General features: G+C 38.7%; 1 long non-coding RNA gene across 2 annotated transcripts; it reads right to left on the bottom strand.

Moving 5' to 3' along the window:
- Nucleotides 1-316: 316 nt before the first annotated feature.
- Nucleotides 317-18,444, bottom strand: LOC147871271 (uncharacterized). Of its 2 annotated transcripts, XR_015532694.1 has the most exons (9): nucleotides 18,327-18,444; nucleotides 17,709-17,869; nucleotides 17,342-17,480; nucleotides 17,061-17,236; nucleotides 12,141-12,236; nucleotides 11,513-11,891; nucleotides 11,212-11,408; nucleotides 1,492-1,574; nucleotides 317-494 (listed from the first exon to the last, which is right to left on the bottom strand). It is a non-coding gene; the product is annotated as an uncharacterized LOC147871271 (long non-coding RNA). The 2 variants fall into 2 exon arrangements; XR_015532693.1 differs by lacking the exons at nucleotides 317-494; nucleotides 1,492-1,574; nucleotides 17,709-17,869; nucleotides 18,327-18,444 and adding an exon at nucleotides 6,876-8,203.
- Nucleotides 18,445-18,881: the final 437 nt, after the last annotated feature.

The following is an 18,881-nucleotide window of genomic DNA, read 5'->3' on the forward strand; positions in this document are numbered from 1 at the left end:
GCGAGAACAAGCGTACCTTAACCCAAGCCTCGGTGGAATACGTTGGATTCCGGTTAACTGCGACACATCGACCCATTAACCGGAATCTATTGTATATAGATACATTTACCATACTCGTGTACCGGCCTGGTGGTAAAATCACATTTATGATCTCTCGTACTAAGACAAAATCCTCCTAGGCACTGATTTATAAACAGATTAACATTTCCTGAAGAATAGTTTCAGAAACACCTCATATTTTACATCTAGAAACTGCAAAGAAATTAAGCATTTCAGTGTCTGTCTCCCAAACATACTATATATGCAAAAACTGCAGTCAAATTTCTCTTTTTTATTTGCATTTAAGATATGTTACTAAATTACACTTGTCTCGGTAACTCGTAGAGTGTTTCAGGAGTTGGCTCTACTCGCATTAACAGGTGACTTTTTTGTCATTGACTCCTCCACATCAGGACAAAAGTTGCACTCAAACGTTCACTTCTTTAAATACATTTCTGCAATGCAAAAAATTCACTACCATTAACACAATTTTGTTTTCTAGTCAATGATTGCAGTAATGATCAGTGGCATCTTGACAAAACTTCTTTGTTACGATGAAGCAAGTCATATCAGAGTCTACTTAGGATGACAATTTCTAACAATTTTATCCAATGTGAAGATAGGAATTTATCAGCAACAGTTATACTTATCTTGTACCTGCATATTATCCGTGGTTGCAAACTAAACCGTATATTATGAATATGCACTCCATCATATCCTGCTCCATGTCATGCACACATGAATCTACAAGTAAAGCGGACCATCATAACTTCTATTAAAAACATCAGCTACATATGCATTCCATTACTGGTGACTTATGATAATGTACCCTCATGGATCCTAGTCAAACCTTACCATACCATACATTATCCATCCAAGACACCACCATGTCCCTCACATCTATACCTACACACAATTACCAATGTTATAACCGATTTATCCATGGCACTACCACTTCCCTCCTATCTCCCACTACATACAATTTATCCATGTTATGTGAGATTCACCCAAGATACTACCACTACCTTGGAAGTCTACAGAGGTATAATTACTATACAGGATTCACCCAAGACCCTATACCAATTCCCTGACATCTGTACCCAACTACAATTACCAAAGCTAACTAATCATGATTGACCCACTGACCCAAGACACTACTAGTTCCACAACGTATCTACCCATGTATTATTGTCCTTAATAAAGATTCATTCAAAAGACTACCACTTCCCTGACATCTCTCCCTAGGTACAATTAGCCATCCTATACATGATTCACACAAACTCTACCACTTATCGAGTATCAACCTCTGCTCTCAAGACTCCAAGTAGTTCCTTACCAATAACATGAAGGGCAGATGCATCTTGGTTCCCCTTTAGCTCAGAGACACTCTATGCCATTCGTTACAGTAACATGCAAGTTATATTTTGTAAAATTGCACACTAGGCTACTTACATCTGCCTTTTTCTTCTCCTCTTCCTGTCAATCAACACACCATTCTACTAGATGTCTCCTTTGCTGAACCACAAGATTCAGTTCTATCAACAAATGTAATAAAATTGTTTACTTGCCACTAGTGAAGATGATTATTTCAAGGATTCAACTCTGGCCTACTAAACACACGACTGAAATGGTGGCAAAATCAATCACTTTCGTAATATTTCCATATATTAACGAACTACAACATAACACATATCTCAACTATAAAGTATGTTTACAATCAAAACTGTTTACACTTTGAAGGACACAAGCAAATATTCCACCCACAGCTTCCGTTGGCATTTAGTAAATACTTTGGTAAAGTTCTTTCACATTTCCTTCGGCGGGATTGGCATGCCTGATTACTGTTGTGTCATTGGTCAACAGAATAACCGGCAAAAGCTTTTTTAATTTAAAAAACTTGACTGTGCAGTAATAATACCTTCGCTATTATTTAAATATTCACTTCTCAGGCTACGTGAAAACAAGATATTTAATGTTGGAACAAAAGAAATAGCGAAGTTGGCCCGAAGTTCGAAAACATTCAGCAAGCCCCAAATAAACAGTTAATTACTATGTGAAACTAAATAAAATTAAGGTTTTGCCTTAATAACTTTTGTGAACCATAAAACAACTATATATATAGGGTAAGTTATACTGAACCCTTCTTCCACTATCATGCAATCTCTCACACACACAAGCACCAACTTGAGAGAATTTACTTTACCATCGTTCCCAATATCACGTGTGATCTCATTAACAAATCACCTTCACCCATATGGGAAGTAATGAAAAGTACGGCAGTAATAAAAGAACCAGTAAAATTCACCGACAAACCAAGAGAATCAAGATAAATACAACTAATGTTCTTTGAACCTAAAAATAATGTGCACCTGTCTGCCAATAACTGTGTGGCAAGAAAGTTCAAGAAATCTCCAAACTGGAAGCACTTATAAAATCTTACTTTAACACTAACTAACTAACTAACTAGATGGCTTACCGAACCCGAAGGTTCATCACCGAATTAACCAAAGCCCTCCACCGGACCCTGTCCTGGGCCAACAAAATCCAGTTTCCTTCAACTCCTATCTCCCATAGATCCCGCCTGAGATTATCCTCCCATCTACGTCTAGGTCTCCCCAGCGGTCTCTTCCCTTCAGGTTTCCCAACCAGTACCCGGTGCACACCTCTTGTCCCATCCATGCGCGCTACATGTCCCGCCCATCTCACTCTTCTCGACTTAATCACCCTCACAATACTGGGGGAGCAGTACAGATTTTTAAGCTCGTCATTGTGCAGTTTTCTCCACGCCCCATCGTCTTCCCTCTTAGGCCCAAATATCCTCCTCAACACCCGATTCTCAAACACCTGCAATCTGTGTTCCTCCCTCTGAGTGAGAGACCATGTTTCGCACCCATACAAAACAACAGGCAAGATTATTGTTTTGTATACTTTAATTTTCAGGTTCTTAGAAATCAGACGGGAAGACAAAATATTTTGGACTGAGAAGTAGCAAGCATTTCCGGAATTTAGTCTCCTCCTAACTTCCTCACAAGTATCATTTTGATTTGTTATTGTTGTTCCCAAATATTTGAACTTTGTAACCCTTTCAAAGGATTTATTAGCCACCCTAAGATAATTTTGCCCGCCTGTCTTCTGATGACGAGATACTAACATGTACTTAGTTTTTTCTGAATTTACTTCCAGCCCCACTTGTCTACCAGCCTCTAGTAAAACTTCTGCGTTCCTCTTTATTGTATTTATATCGTCCCCCAATAAATTAACATCATCAGCATATGCCAATAGCTGATGTGTCCCATTCAATTGCAAACCCTCCTGCCTACCTTGGACCTTCCTGATGGCGTATTCTAGCGCAAAGTTAAAGAGCAAGGGAGACAAAGCATCTCCTTGTTTTAGACCGTTCTTGATGAGGAATGTCTCAGATACATATTTACCTACTCGAATTTTGCTACAGGTTTCATTTAAGCACATTTTTATTAGACCCACTAGCTTCTTTGGTATACCAAATTCAATAAGAATATTATATAGCACTTCTCTCTTCACAGAGTCATAGGCTTTTTTGAAATCTATAAATAACTGATGTACGGTCCCACCGAACTCCCATTTTTTCTCTAGTATCTGACGAATGCAAAAGATCTGATCAATCGTTGATCTGTTTCGTCTGAACCCACACTGATGATCCCCAATAATTTCATTCGCATATGGGGTTAACCTTGCCAAAAGAATGTTGGATAGAATTTTGTATGAGGTTGATAGCAGCGATATTCCTCGGTAATTACCACACTCAGTCTTGTCCCCCTTCTTATGAATAGGAATAATTATGGATTCCTTCCACTGTTGTGGCATCTCTTCCTTATCCCAAATTAACTGAATAAGCTTATGGATCCTCATATGCAACCCTTTGCCACCTGCTTTAATTAATTCGGCCGGAATCTGGTCAATTCCTGGAGATTTATAACTTTTCAACTTCCCAATGGCTAGTTCCACTTCATCTAAGCTAGGTTCTGGCACCAACAGTTCAGCTGTATGCATTTTAATCTGTCTAATATCACCAGTATCATGAACATTTAAGAGCTCGCTAAAGAAATTTTTCCACCTATTCACAATTTTTATTGGATCTGCAAGCAACTTGCCACTATCATCCTTTACCAAATTGGTCTGGGGTTGATATCCTTTCTTAAAGTTATTAATGCCTCTGTACAGGTCTCTGATGTTTTTTTCCTTATTATTTGTCTCAAGTTCAGCAATTTTGCCCTTCAGGTATTCCCTTTTCTTAGTCCTAAAGGTTCTACTAGCCTCACGTCTCACGTTACATAGATTATCCGCATTTGTTTTGTTTGGGTTCTGCAAACATTGAAATTTTGTTTGCTTCCTTCGATCTATTAATTTTGAACATTCTTCATCAAACCACGGTTTATTTTGCTTTCTCCTGTAGTATCCTAGTTTCTCTTTTGCTGAAATTTTGATGCAGTTTCTGACATTTTCCCACTCCCTGTTGATGTCCACACTTTCATTATCCTCATTTGCCTCTAAAATTTGAAACCTATTCGAAATTTCAACTTGATATTGTTCCTTTGCCTCTCCCTCACTTAATTTTTTCAAATCAAATCTTTCTGTGTCAAAATTTTGTTTAGTTCGTCTACTTACTGAAAGCCGCTCCCTCACTTTTGCTACCACCAGATAATGATCAGTGTCGCAATCTGCTCCTCTGAATGATCTCACATCAATTACATTTGTCTGCCTTCTCTTATCTACTAAAACATGATCTATTTGATTGTGTGTTCTGCCATCTGGAGAAGTCCAAGTGTATTTATGAACATCACGGTGTGGAAATTTTGTACTTTTTACAATTAAATCTTTTGACGTAGCGAAGGTTACTGCTCTAAGACCGTTATCATTACTAAGTGCATGGAGACTCTCGCTGCCTATTGTGGGTTTGAAGATATCCTCCCTCCCAATTTTTGCATTGAAATCTCCTAGCAGAATTTTCATGTGATACTTGCCAAATGTATCAAATACTGATTCCAATTCTTCATAAAAGCTATCCTTGATATCATCGCTTTTGTCTTCAGTTGGGGCATGAACATTAAGGACAATGATGTCGCACCAACGTCCTTCCAAAATTACGTAAGACAACCTGTCACTAACAAATTCTACTCTCTTAACTGCTGCCCTAATTCTGCTATGAACAAAAAAACCCGTCCCTAGCTGATGATTGTCATTCCCCTTTCCATAGAAAAATGTAAAATTGTCCACTGGGATCATGCCCTCCCCCTCCCATCGCACTTCCTGCACTGCCACTAAGTCTAACTTATAATTCCCTAATTCCCTACACACTGATTTCAGTGCCCCAGCCCTATAGAGGCTCCTAATGTTCCAAGTACCAAATCTCATGTCCTTTTTCAATTGCCGTGGTCGTGCCAAAGAGTCCGTCCTGATCCGAGGCTTGGTTGATTTTTTCGTAACACATATTTTTTTTAAAGGTGAAAGGTTGTTAGCCCTACACCCAACCCCCAACCTGGAGGACCAGGGTATCACTCTTAGTCTAGCGCATCTCCTTAGACCTGTCCGGCTTGGGTGACCCTACCATGAGCCGAAGCTCAGGCCGGCATAGCCCTAAGGGTCATTTGAGCACGCAAGCCTCCTCACCCGGCAGATTGCCTTCGACAAGGTGGTGATACCTTCGAGAAGGCTTATAAATATGAGTCCTTTCCATGGCCACAGGTTCACACACTTTAGTGTCATAACAGTTATATCTGTTATGGTCACTATCCATTACATAATCCAGAAAACAATTTAATTTCAATATTGGAATCAGTTCTTGTGCTGCTACTTCTCAACTGACCTCCATTTAGAATCATGTACTTACAATATGATAATTTTTGGGCGGGTCAGGACCATGTCAGTATGAGGTGCTCGCTGTTTTGTGCTGGAAATGCACAGCAGTAGAAGTCTGTCTAATATTAAAATATTAATTACACTGTTTGTGAATATGTTAAGAGTACAAAATGTGACTAGTTGAAGCATGTGAAAGTGAGCTGGTTTCTGAGAAAGGAGTGAAAGCATTGTGTTGCATGTTCATTGAGCAATGACATTTTTTTCAAATTCAAAAATGAAAAGTATTTTGGTCTTCATTTAAAGGGTAAAGAGATTAAGGCTTTTTGTCTGGATAGAGAAGGATAAAGTTTTTTCTTCAGTCAGGTCTGAAATTTTAAGCCGCAGGATTGTGTAGAAAAAGCCTCTTTATATTGTATTCAGGCAATTATCAAATTTATACCAAGAAATTGCAGTCAAGCTGATATTGTGGACATAATTGTAATAATATTATGCTCTTTCATGTGTTTTCTCAGAATCCATATCAAAGTCATATCGAATCACTCCATTCTGGATTCTTATAACTGAGATTTTAGACTATAGATAATTTTATAACACCACTTCTTATGACATCTTTGAGTGAAGATGCTCTTAGCAAGCTGCTGTGATGTAAAAAAGCATTTACTGTGTTTTTGCTTTATGTTCTGGGCCACTGGCACCATAAAAAATTTGTCATTAATATATAATAAAAGCATTTGTTTTAAAGATTGAGTCTCAAATTAATGGATGCTATACTTTCGATGTGAATATCAGGTAAAGAACAAATTTGTGTTATCTTATTGTCCTTTTAAGCATATCCTTGGTTCAGGTTTTCTACATTATGAGACTTGTGATTATTTTACTAAGTTTACTAGTATATTAGTTAACAGCTACAGCGAGTTTATCCTTCTGATTATTCTTGAGAAGCATCAAATCACAATACAGTCACTGAAACTAGTACTAAATGATTTAATAAGAAGTCTTGATTGAAATAAGTAATTCAGAAATTTTATTGTAATGTACGGGTATTTGGACCAGTCGTTTGGGTGTTCTGTAAGAAAGTAAAAGGCGTTGAGTGTCGGTACCTCTGTGCAATTGTATGTGTTGGGTATTCAGTATTATTGATACGCTCGTCCAGATCCTTCAAAATATTTATCCTCTTGGGTCTTGGATAACACCAAATAGGACCTCAGTGTAATAACATTACATATTCCCATTTGCACTCGCACGATCTCATAACTTATGTGATTATATTTAAAATACTAATTAAATGGGCTGTGATACATTTAATATATTCATTGTGGGTGATATAACAACAAGACTGTATTTCTAGATGAATAATAAATTATTCACAGATATTGATCAAAAATAAGTAACCGCAGTTATACACATATAAGGTGTCAATATTAAAAATGTATACCGACAGTCCTACAAAATACTGAAACTGAATAAAATCCAGGCTTTGCCTTAATAACTTAAGTGAACCATAAAACAACTAATGCTGTAGCTACCTAATAACTATATACAGGGTATGTTATGCTGAACCCGGTGCAAGGTTGTTAGCCTTGCAACCATCCCCCAACCTGGAGGACCAGGGTACCTGTCTTAGTCTGACCTCTCCCCCTCAACCAATCTGGCTACGGAGGCCCTACCAGTAGCAATGCTACCACCAGCATAGATCTTGGGATCACTGAGGTACTCAAGCCCCACCACCACGACAAGGTGCAGGTACCATGAAGTGAGGGGGTCGCGGACTCACCGGATTAAAAAATCTAAAGAACAGCTGTTACATGAGCTCCATCATCCAGTGTATAAACAACACCAGTCCACTAGCGGATTACTTCTGTGTGGAAGGCTACGATCAAGATGTGAACAATCATAGTATCAGTACACAGGGCAAAGTTGCAAAGGAGGTTGCAACTCTAATGAGAGCACTGTGGTCTGGAGAATTTGCCTTGACTGACTGTAAAGGCCCGAAGAGAGTGGTGGACGCTAATATGAAAAGATTCGAAGGTCATGAACACCGGGATTCACATGAATTCCTCACTGTTCTTATGGCCTTGCTTCATGAAGACCTGAAGGTACAAATTGAAGTGAAATGTGAATTTCAAATGTTATGTAAGTTAAGCGAGGGAGGTCATATTGACATGCTAACACTATTACTTCAGCTATGCAGAATTTTTAAAAAATTGTCCACACTGTGGGAATGCATTATTGCAGTCCTTGAATTAAATATTACAAGAGGTTGTTGCTAATACATGACACAAGTGGTCTTCTCTCGGATGTCAGTCTGTCTAGTGTTGGTGCACTCCTCCTGCAATATACCAGGAAAGGTGTAAGATACACATGAAATCTAGAATCTCAGAGGCCACTTTCACAGACATTGGAGGCAAAGTCGTCTGAAATGGAACAAACTCATGCCAACTTATTTTTCTAATGGGTGACTGCTGCTTATTCAAATATTTAATCTGAAATTGGGGGGGGGGGGGGGATCCTGTTCATAGACATACCAGGGATTAAACGCATAAGACCAAACATCCAACTTGTAATCAGCCTCTGTCAGAGCATTACCGTTCCTTGACAGAAAAAGTATTCCTCTTCCAACTTGGTACATATTCTGAATATTTGTCCAGTTAATATTCTTTGTGATATTAAGTCAGAAGACAGTTTCCTTAATGCGCTGGTTTCGGACATTAATGACGAGGAATCTTTCTCCAAAGGCTACAAATGTTAGTCCTTATTCTTTGTTTGCTACGCCAACAAGGTCGGTAACTTGTAAAGTGATTTATTGACAATGGAGTTTCATCATATTGATAAACTGATACCTAAGTTAAGCGGAGCATGTTATGCAGTTAGATCTCTGTTGCATGCCAGCAACACTGATACACTCAGATCAGTATATTTTGCCTATTTTCACTCTTTAATGAAATATGGAATAATTCATCAAACATCAAAAAGATATTCACTTTACAAAAGAAAATTGTTAGATTATTGGCTGGTGTAAAACCTAGGAATTCATGTAGAAGTCTATTTAAGAGATTAGAAATCTTACCTCTTCCATGTGAATACATATTCCCATTAATGAACTTTATTGTAAATAACCAAGAACTCTTTCAAACTAATTCTGGTGTACACAGTGTCAACACAAGGAATAAAAATCAGCTTCATAGACCAATTGCCAACCTCTCATGTTTTCAGAAGAGTGCATATTATGCAGGGATCAAAATTTTCAACAGTCTACCATCTGATCTCTCACGTCTTGTAAATAAAAAGGCACAATTTAAACCAGCATTGTTACTAGACACTCTATTATCTTCACATCCAATTTTATGTCTTCCCTTCGGGTTTTTTTTTCAGACCCAAAATCCGTATTCACTTGTAATTTCTAAGTCATCCCCGATTTTTACCATGATTAATACTTTATTTCTGGATCCTCTGCAAGTCCGCGGTTCAACTACCGACAGCGACACAATCAAGTTCGGTCCAATTCAATAATATACACAGAAGATACCGTGAATTTTTCCTTCGGGTAAAACCGGCTGGAACGTGATGCTGTCCGCGTATCTCCATCTAGCTAGCTGTTAAAGATGCACGTACCTAAACCTTCAATAACCCATACGCCTTCATGCCGTAGTGCGTAATTAAACACGGACGCAACTTATCTTTAAAAAGAAATTAGTCTATCACGTGTAAGTAATAAGATGAGAAAGAACGAGAAGATGAAGATTTGCAATTCGTTTTCCTTCAAGGATGGAAATAAGGACTTACTGGAGGTTTCTCAGATGACGTCGTCGCTGGACATGGCAATCGTCCATTGTTTCTCGTGTCGTCTGCTACAAGTTCACTCACGTTTCAGAGCTAAGCGCTACCTCCATTCACAAAGCAATGAGCAATTTGAGTTGACGTCTTTTTTTTTGGGGGGGGGAGGCTCTCTATGACTTCTGTATTATTTGATTTATATATAATATGAGCGACGTTCTTTGCAAATGACTTGACAATGCGAGCTTTCATAACTCTGAAAGAACAAGGGAATTAATAGAAAGTGTCGGATGCAAAGTTGTATTTTTGCCACCAAACTCGCTAGGATTTAAATCCAATTGAGAACTTTTGGTTTGTCATCAATGCACACTTTAATTTGCTAGTACGCTACTATATAATTAATAATTATAATGTAACAAGTCATGGAAATTTTAGCTGCTTTTAAAATCTGATCTCATTGGAAGTCAACTCATATGCGAAAATTTAAAGACGAAATAGTGACATATGTCGTTCTTCTACCTGTTATAAAGGGTGATGGAAACAGAGGTATACAAGCAAGTGTTACAGTTTTCGATGTTTCTACAATCGGAAAAAATAAAAGTACAAGTTATTTATTTATTTATTTATTAAATAACATCTTGAACATGCAACATCCTGAAAACTTCATTTAAAATCTCAGTGTCGGGCGTTTCACTTATTTCGGCTTCAAAAAGCCTGTATTATTTTATTCACACTTAATTTGCATGTGATTTCGTTGTCCACTACGTCTCGTCCCTAATTTCAGTGTCAATCTCCCATCAATCCACACTTTAATGTCCTAGTACCGATGCCTACGATATTACAAAATTTCAATCATTTCTCAATCACTTTCACTGAATGAACTTTGTCTACGTCAGAGGTGGTCAAATTTGGACTGTACGTCTGTCCTGCAATATGATTGTAATCTAAGGGCAAAGCTATGTAAATAAATAAAGATAATGTAGTTTTCAGCCCCATGAAATTTTTGCAAATTGAAAATCTTCCCCGCTTTATAGTTTGTGTTAGCAGACGCTTAAGTCACCTCAAAATTACTTAACTTGAAAAGCTAGCCGTTACTCAGATCATCAAAAGAGAAAATCCCCACTTTTCAAAATCCGGAAATCTTCTACGTGAATTTCCGAAGCCCACCACTGCAACTTAACGCATGGTCTGTGATTTATTCCTCAACATTTCTAATATTGTGGGCAAACTAACTGCGTCTTTGCTGGATTCCGCTGATATTCCGTTGCAGCGCAGCGGCTGGACTGCAGGGTCGATGATGTTGTTAGTGGTTAAGAATGCATGCAGCTACAACTCTACTCTAACCCGTCTATCCTCTGAGGGTAGGAAGAAGGCGAAAAAGAAGAAAAGAAAGAAGAAAAAGAGTAAATAGAAAGAATCTGGATTCATTTTTCTCAAGGGATGGAAACAAGCAAAATATTAATTGGAGACTCAAAATTAAGTAACATTGGAAGGAGTTTAACCCCTGCACCCCAGACGTTAGTCTTGTGTTAATTTAAAATTAAAGTAATTCGTTTCACTCGCCAGCAAAGATGGTAGAAACGAAATATGCCGGAGAGATGACCGCCGACACTGGAAACACGACAAGAGTGCAGCGTCCGGGTGGAAGCGGCTGCGGAACTCCGGGTTCCCCGGAGCGTGTAGACGCAACCGCGCGGGTGAAAATGCCATGAAGATCCTCCTCTGAGTTTCGGAACCACGAAGATTCACTCGCCTTTCCCCTGAAACCAGACAGAATGTCCCATATAATGACAAGAATTTATATGTAGGGTCTGAAGCTCCATATTATTCATATTAATGGAATATAATTTCTCATTGTACTCACACGAGTCCATTTTCGGCGTCTCGTGTTGAATGGCGTAACAGACTTCACGATTATCCTGACCGCCGCGGAAACCTTAATTAAATGTCACGTGGTTGTTACTGCTGACCTAGAAGCTGACGAAGCATCTCCTTCTTTCAGACCATTTTGAATTGCAAAAAGAGTCAGACCAATGATTTCAAAAGATATGCCGATATTTACGGGCACTGAAATTGAACTGATGGGCGTTATCGGAAGGTAACTGAAAATAGTAGTCCATGAGTTTCGAACTCAGTACTGCCACATCATATCACGCAGCTCCTGTTGGATGATGTAAGTAGCGTCTGGAAGTACCGGATACACCACCTGGCGGTACATGACGGCTGCAGGATACAAGCATATTCTGGAAAACAAGTAAATATATATATATATTATTGTCACTGGTTTTTAAATTCGTGTTAATTTTCCAAAATTCCAGATGCAAAAATAAGACAGCTCCCAATATCCCTCAGTAAACATTAGTGTTGGTAGTAATAAATTACTCGATTCTATACTGAAATATCAATCTGGAGTCAAGCACGTTGGCTCTGAGATCTCTGGCACACGATGAGTACGAGATATTAGAATAATTGAAATATAACAGAAGAATTACCTTCGTATGTTCTCATAAGTCTTTGAGCTCAAAATTAGCAGCTTTTGGATGCACCAGCTACAAAACCACACGGTCCATGACGGCTACTGTTGAAACCTGCAAGGACATGGACATTAAGATGATGACCTTCAAAACCATAAAATGAGGATAGACAAATATAAAGAAGTTCGGTTTAATCTACGTGTTACATTTCCAACACCCAAGGTGTTCGAATGAACCGGCTTCCAGAATCCTGGAGTGAGATTTGGTAAAATATTGTATAATTTCATAGTTAAAGAGCAAACTGACATTTATTATGTTGGCAATGAGAGTTCTGGTTGAAAGTGGGTGGGAAAATTCCAGAACAAATTATGTATAGCAGAAAATAATATCTCAGCTTACTCACATAAATTTCGAGTTCGATGCCGGAACATAATTTCAGGCATGACGTCTGCATCTTCTAGATTGTCCATGGCGGCTTTAAATTAAACCGGCAACACGATACAAAAGCACATTTATATTAAGATGATATTTCGGGAAAGCTAAATAAGAAAGGGAACTCGGATATAAGCTCTTGTTACATTCTCAAGACACCACATTTGAATATAAATCACGTTCCAAAATCCTGCAACGATCTTCAGTGCAGATCGTAATAAAACATTCAAATCAATATATAAACTGCAAGCTGACATGTAGTATTTTGGTTCTGAGAGTCTCCCTTGGTCCCTTTTGGCAGAAGGTCGCAAGTGCACGGATGTAAATATGGATTTTGGCGCCATGTGGACTCCTACGTAGATGCTAACGTCCTGGTAAAATACTCTTTCCATCTCAGATTTGAGAGTTTTACGGCGATGAGGATAATTATGTTCTTATAAGCTTTGGTGACGTGTAGACTTGTTGCTAAATTCCAAAGTTTCTCAGAAACAAACTCTATCAGAATTCAGGACTGAAGATGTGAGAATCGACACATTATCTTTCTGGGAAACGTTGGTGTCATCGACGATCTCACGTGACCATACCTCAAAGCAAATACCATCCTTCTCCTTTACAAACATCAGTTGGTTAATGCTGTTTACGAAAAAAATATTATTTTCGGAATTATACGAAATCCATTAATACACTTTGCGGTTTTAAAATTAGATTTACTGAAAATTGAAGTACATGGTAGATTTAATTGTTTTCAGCGTTGAACGTTTATCAAAACTTATTTTAACGTGGCAATGTACTGCTATTCATTTCATAGGACGTCATTTAACAGTTTATTAACATTAATTACGATGATAGCAAACCAAATTTAAACATAACAGTGTGTTGTTCATTAATATTTACAACTTTTATTTATCAGACTAGAAGACAAAAGATTCTAAATTCATGGTCAACGTTATTTTGATTAGAACATACAAACAGCTTGGTTGAAAGTTATCTCCTAAACACAACACACTCTTTTCTGAAATGCTAGACTAATTATAGAAAAAGCACTCATTAAAAGCAGCTTGGGGGGGAGGGGGGATGCGGGTATTATCTGTCCCGACACTACGCCTCGGCCTTACATCTTCAATCTGCGCGTAAATTGTTATCTCCTGTTGTCACTGTGGTGATTGTGATGATTAAGTTTACCGACGTTTAGGAAGTGATATTGCTACCTCCATCATAACAGCGATGATGGTGGGCCCTTGTGATGACGCAACATCACAAAAGACATTCATAAAACATTCTTCGGTTATGATTATTTGCTCCCAAGTGATTTTGGACCTTACGGGATAACATTTATAAATAACCGTTGCCATGGTAACGCTGCTAAGAGATGTTGGGTCTAATCGGATAATTATTATGATTATTATTGTTTACTACTTTACATTTTTGCCGTCATTCTTAGCGGGCAATTTATTAGTCTTAAAATTTTGTCCGTTATACCCCATAAAATGGCAGGATTCTTCTAAAAGATGAACTTGAAATTACATTGAATAAAGCGATAGCTGTCTACATTTAATGTGTCTTAAAATATGCTTCAGTATACTAAAAATCACGAGAAAGATCTCTAACGATTGTCTGTCGACGGGGAGAGATTCGAACCCGAAACCTATCGAGTAGGACAACTCAATATTTATTTCTTGTATGTTTACTTACCCAACACTCCTGATCTGTGGAACTATCCCTAACAGACTACGTGCGCGATGAGGGACCATTACATCAAAGGAAGACAGTGATTTCTATCTACACCAAGACATTCCAACAGCACCAGGTTCTAGCCAGTGTGCTCAACGGTTAAACGGGTACGGGGTTACTGCGACCTGCTGTAAACATCTGACCAGTAACGAAGTATTACGGAACAGAGAATGACGTCCACACGTTCATAATCCCATGCTCTGACAAAACAGATACGGGTGTAATTTTTCAATATTCGATTTAAAAGAAATTGGATAATAATCATTTTATGCGGAAAAGTTTACAAAGATATGAGAGACTCAAACAAGGAACAGAAATGTGATTAGTCCGTGAAACAATAAACAAGAATAATCTCTTTTAAAATTGACATATTGCAGAGGATATAGAGTCTGGATGTAATGACTCATACAACCCGGATTTAAAGAAATCAGATATTATTCGTTCAAGTATCATGTCGAGTAACAAATATTTCCGAGGAACATATTTCTTCCATCCTCAGGGCTAAAGATTGGTGAGCATTAATGTTACATTCTACAACATTAGGTGTAACTGGGAGGATAATATTAAAATTGTTCTTACGAAAATACTTTTCAAGGTTGCGAAATGGATTAATATAGCTCAGGAAAGACACCAGTGACGGGATTTTGTGAACACTACGCTGAACTTTCCATTCAAGGCGGATAATTTGACTGGCTGAGCCTATTGTTAGCTTCTAACTCCCACCTCAGAAATTCGCAAGACTACCTTTGATGGTCATATCGATGGCAAAGCATGTAAAATTTAAAAAAAAAGTTGTACGGCATCTGGTGTCATTTCAATAAAATAAATTCTTTCTAAAATAATTAATAATGCCATACACGCATACGATAAAAATATAAAATAAAGTCTCACTGATTATTACAGAAATTTGGACATATAATAATAATAATATTTGCTTTAAAGGGTTATTTTGATCTGGGACCATGCACAGCTACTGTATAACTCACAGTCGAACGCACGTATATGTACGATGGTGTCCGACGCTACCAGAAGCTTGCTGGAATATCGGATGGATACCGGCCTTGCAATACGACCTTAAGGTCAAAACGTGGCCCCCATTTCCAAATAACCATTCGCAGTCAATACTCTTCGTTTCTAACACGTACTACTAACATTACACAGACCGATTTTCGTCAAATTCGATATTAACTGTATGTCACTATCTGTTACCTTCCATTGGTACTATCAGCCTTGACCCTCGTTATTAATTTATGTATTAAAAGTACAAAGCCACGATTAAGAATATCCATAAATTTAAACTTGCATGCAACTAGGAAAAAATTTCTGAATGGATTAGGCATTGGACAAGGCAGGTAGCTCCAAAATTGACTTTCGATATTACGCCCGTGCGCACAGACATGTTTAATTTGTTACCATGCACTTGGGCAAACATTACACGGATCCCTAGGGTCAAATCAACAGGTCACGCCGCCATTGTACCAATTCTTTCAAGTACTGCATAAATTTTTGACGGCGTCTCCACGAACAGCGGAGAATTTTATGGAAGTGCATTAAGACGCACTCTTTCAACCAAGGTCAACAGTTCATGACACGAAATAACAGAAAAAGATAATTATTTGTCTGAATTCGATTCTACAAGGAATTTAATCCATGGTTACACGTGATATGAGCAATGCGACAAAGTTGGAGAATGTGTAATATTCCTAAGAATTCCATTCACGCAGTGCATTTATTGAGACTATCTGCTGGTTTCTTCCAGCTTAAAACATGTTTTCAAACACGGCAGCAATTTCTTTCTCGTACTGAACACGTACACGTGTTCAACCTATCAAATGGGACACGAAGTGCTGGAAACAGCAACTTCTTCAAGTTTTGCTATTATTCTCGAGACAATGTTCAATGGCGCAACAAATATTCGAGCTGAGGAACGGCTGGATTTTAGAGCAACCCACACCTGAACGCGGTCCTAAATTCGTCAGAATCTGTCGAGAATCGATGAACCAATTTACTGTAACCTGAGTGTCAACCCATCCTAATCTTCGGAACTTATTAAAAACACAGACAGACAGACAGACAGAGAGAGATGCTTCAACTAAGTTAACAGTCCTATAATATTTCTTGATGATTTAGACAGGCGTAATACTTCGTTTCTCACTCTGTAAGACAATCCGAACTTGAAAACAATTAGGGAAAGAGATTCAAGAAGATTATTTACAAGCGAGTGGGGCGAAGTAATACTGATAAAGAAAAAGGCATGTAAACGGTACATTAAGCCTTCAACAGAGAATACTAAATACCAAGTAGTTCAATTCTGAAAGTTTACTTCAACGTATGTACCAATATGTGTATGTGTCTATACACGAAGAGAAAGGCTTTGACCAGTTAAACGACTGTCAGCTACACGATGACTGCCGTACATGTTTACATCAAGAGAGACGAAGAAACTGGTCTCATACCGCAAGTGTGCGTGTCTATCACCGGACACGCAACGTCTCTGTGATTGTCTGCATTTCCTCCTTTCCCATCAACAATTCTCAAATGATCTGTAACTTTTCCTTTCTGTTTCCAACTCATAAAAGAACTCGATTCCTTACCGTACGTAGGGGGTTTCAAACATTCTTTGATTTTGGCGATATCGGTACCTTCGCGAAATCCCAGTACTCAGACACTACATTACCGTCGAGACATACTAATTTTTAATTTCCCACAGAACACTATCTACGAAAGTCATTATAATTTTTAATCAACCTCGAAATAATACATCACCGTACTCACCCGAGTCCATCGCTCGCTGGTGCCTCATCGTTTCAGACGTCTCGAGCCAGACGACGTCACAGAGCAGCGTCCAGGAGCGAGACGTGGAAAAATCTTCTGGTTCAGAGGTTCACGACGGCGATGAAGAATGATGATATCATAATCACCGTGAATGTGAAGAGGGCTCCGCCAATCACCTCAAAGCAGATATAATGACAAGAATTTATAATTACGTCGCTTCTGTACGTACGCTCTGAAACTCGATCAGTGGGCATTATCTGACAATTTCTCATTGTACTCACCGGAGTCCTTAGTTCGCTGCTGCTGTAATATAATTTTCGGGTTGTCGTGTTAGCGACCTCACGATGTAAGCGGCCGTCATCCTCACCGCTCCATAAACCTCAAGTCTTGAACGAGTGTCACGTGGTTGTTACCACTGACCTAGAAGGAGACGGAATGCGTGGGCAGTATCACAGAACAATGAAAACGTAAAATAGAATATCATCTCAGAATACTTAGTTCAGTGTTGCAACGTCATTTCAGCCATCTTGTCTTGTGTGACGCAGGCCAAGTCACTTTGTATCGGTAACAGCACGCAATATAAGTTTTTCTCTCAACGTACTTTCAGAACTCTCTACTTCAGAGGACGGAATATTTCATGCAACTCACCTTGAAACACTTAAGTAGGCTCGCGTTGTACAGGACGTAGCACCCGAGGACACAAAACAGGACACATGTACTCTCGCATGTGCGTGTCACAGTCCTTGAGAAAAATATATAGACGATCTTATATCACTCCACTTTCTCCATGGAAAAGCGACGTAATTCACCTGTAAAGCCGCCAGACAGAAATGCCGATAAGTCAGGGTCGTTATCTATCCGACCAGGTTAAATCTGTATTCATTATGATAAGGTCAAATCCAGGAGTCAATTATAATAAATATTACAATTTTCATCGATTTGTGCTTACATTACACGTACAGTGAATGGCAAAAGAGGTGGAAATCCACACAATAAGAATTTATTATTATTTTCGCTTCAGATTCCAGGATTAAATTTTCAATGGTGCAAGGGTTTAAGTCGAATAAAATCTAACTCAACGATTTTTGTAATTTCTAGAGAAAATCGGTTAGTATTTTCATTATCACGAATTCGCCTGCATTCTTTAGAGCCTCGTACTACCACCACGAAAGCTTCAACAACTCTTTGGCTGTCGAACAAATCGATAATTAAACCAAACACAAGCTGAGACGTATATCAAAATGGCTGACTGAAGCCGCAACTTACGTAAAGACTGAACACGTACGCGCTGTACCGGAGCAGGAGACAGACAACCAGAAACAAACTCAACTTGTCCGTAGGAAACAAGTTTCGCGGAGCATGCCGGGAAAGGCAAAGATGAAAAACTCATCCACCGCGTGTCGGCAGAGATGACTAAGGGGCAGATAAAATTATACGTCCAGTAATAAAACAGTAGAAGCGAAAATACTACGAGCAGCGAAAACCAATGATTTAATAGAATGAAACCAAATCGCGGGACGGAGGGTCAGCCTCAGGTCGTAAATGGTCGTAGAGAATGAAACGACGCTCGAAAAACGTAAAATAAACGGCAGCGTCCTCTGTGCGGGAACATCGGGACCCACCAAAAGCGCCGTTACCCACAGAGGGCGCAAGTTATTATTTTGCTTTAAGAGGTTTGTTTTAAGTTCCTATGACCACTTAGCGGCTGGGGTTGAGCCCCCCTGTCGTATTATTCCATATCAATTACCGCGCTTTCGTTGCTGGTACTATTTTCGAATTTTGAGTGGTCCTCTTATTATACGTAATCTTACTATGCTCTTG

The sequence above is a fragment of the Zootermopsis nevadensis genome, unplaced genomic scaffold (assembly GCF_977971745.1).
Source record: "Zootermopsis nevadensis isolate Lab colony 2312 unplaced genomic scaffold, Znev_1.0 Znev_ptg000061l, whole genome shotgun sequence".
NCBI lineage: Eukaryota > Metazoa > Arthropoda > Insecta > Blattodea > Termopsidae > Zootermopsis > Zootermopsis nevadensis.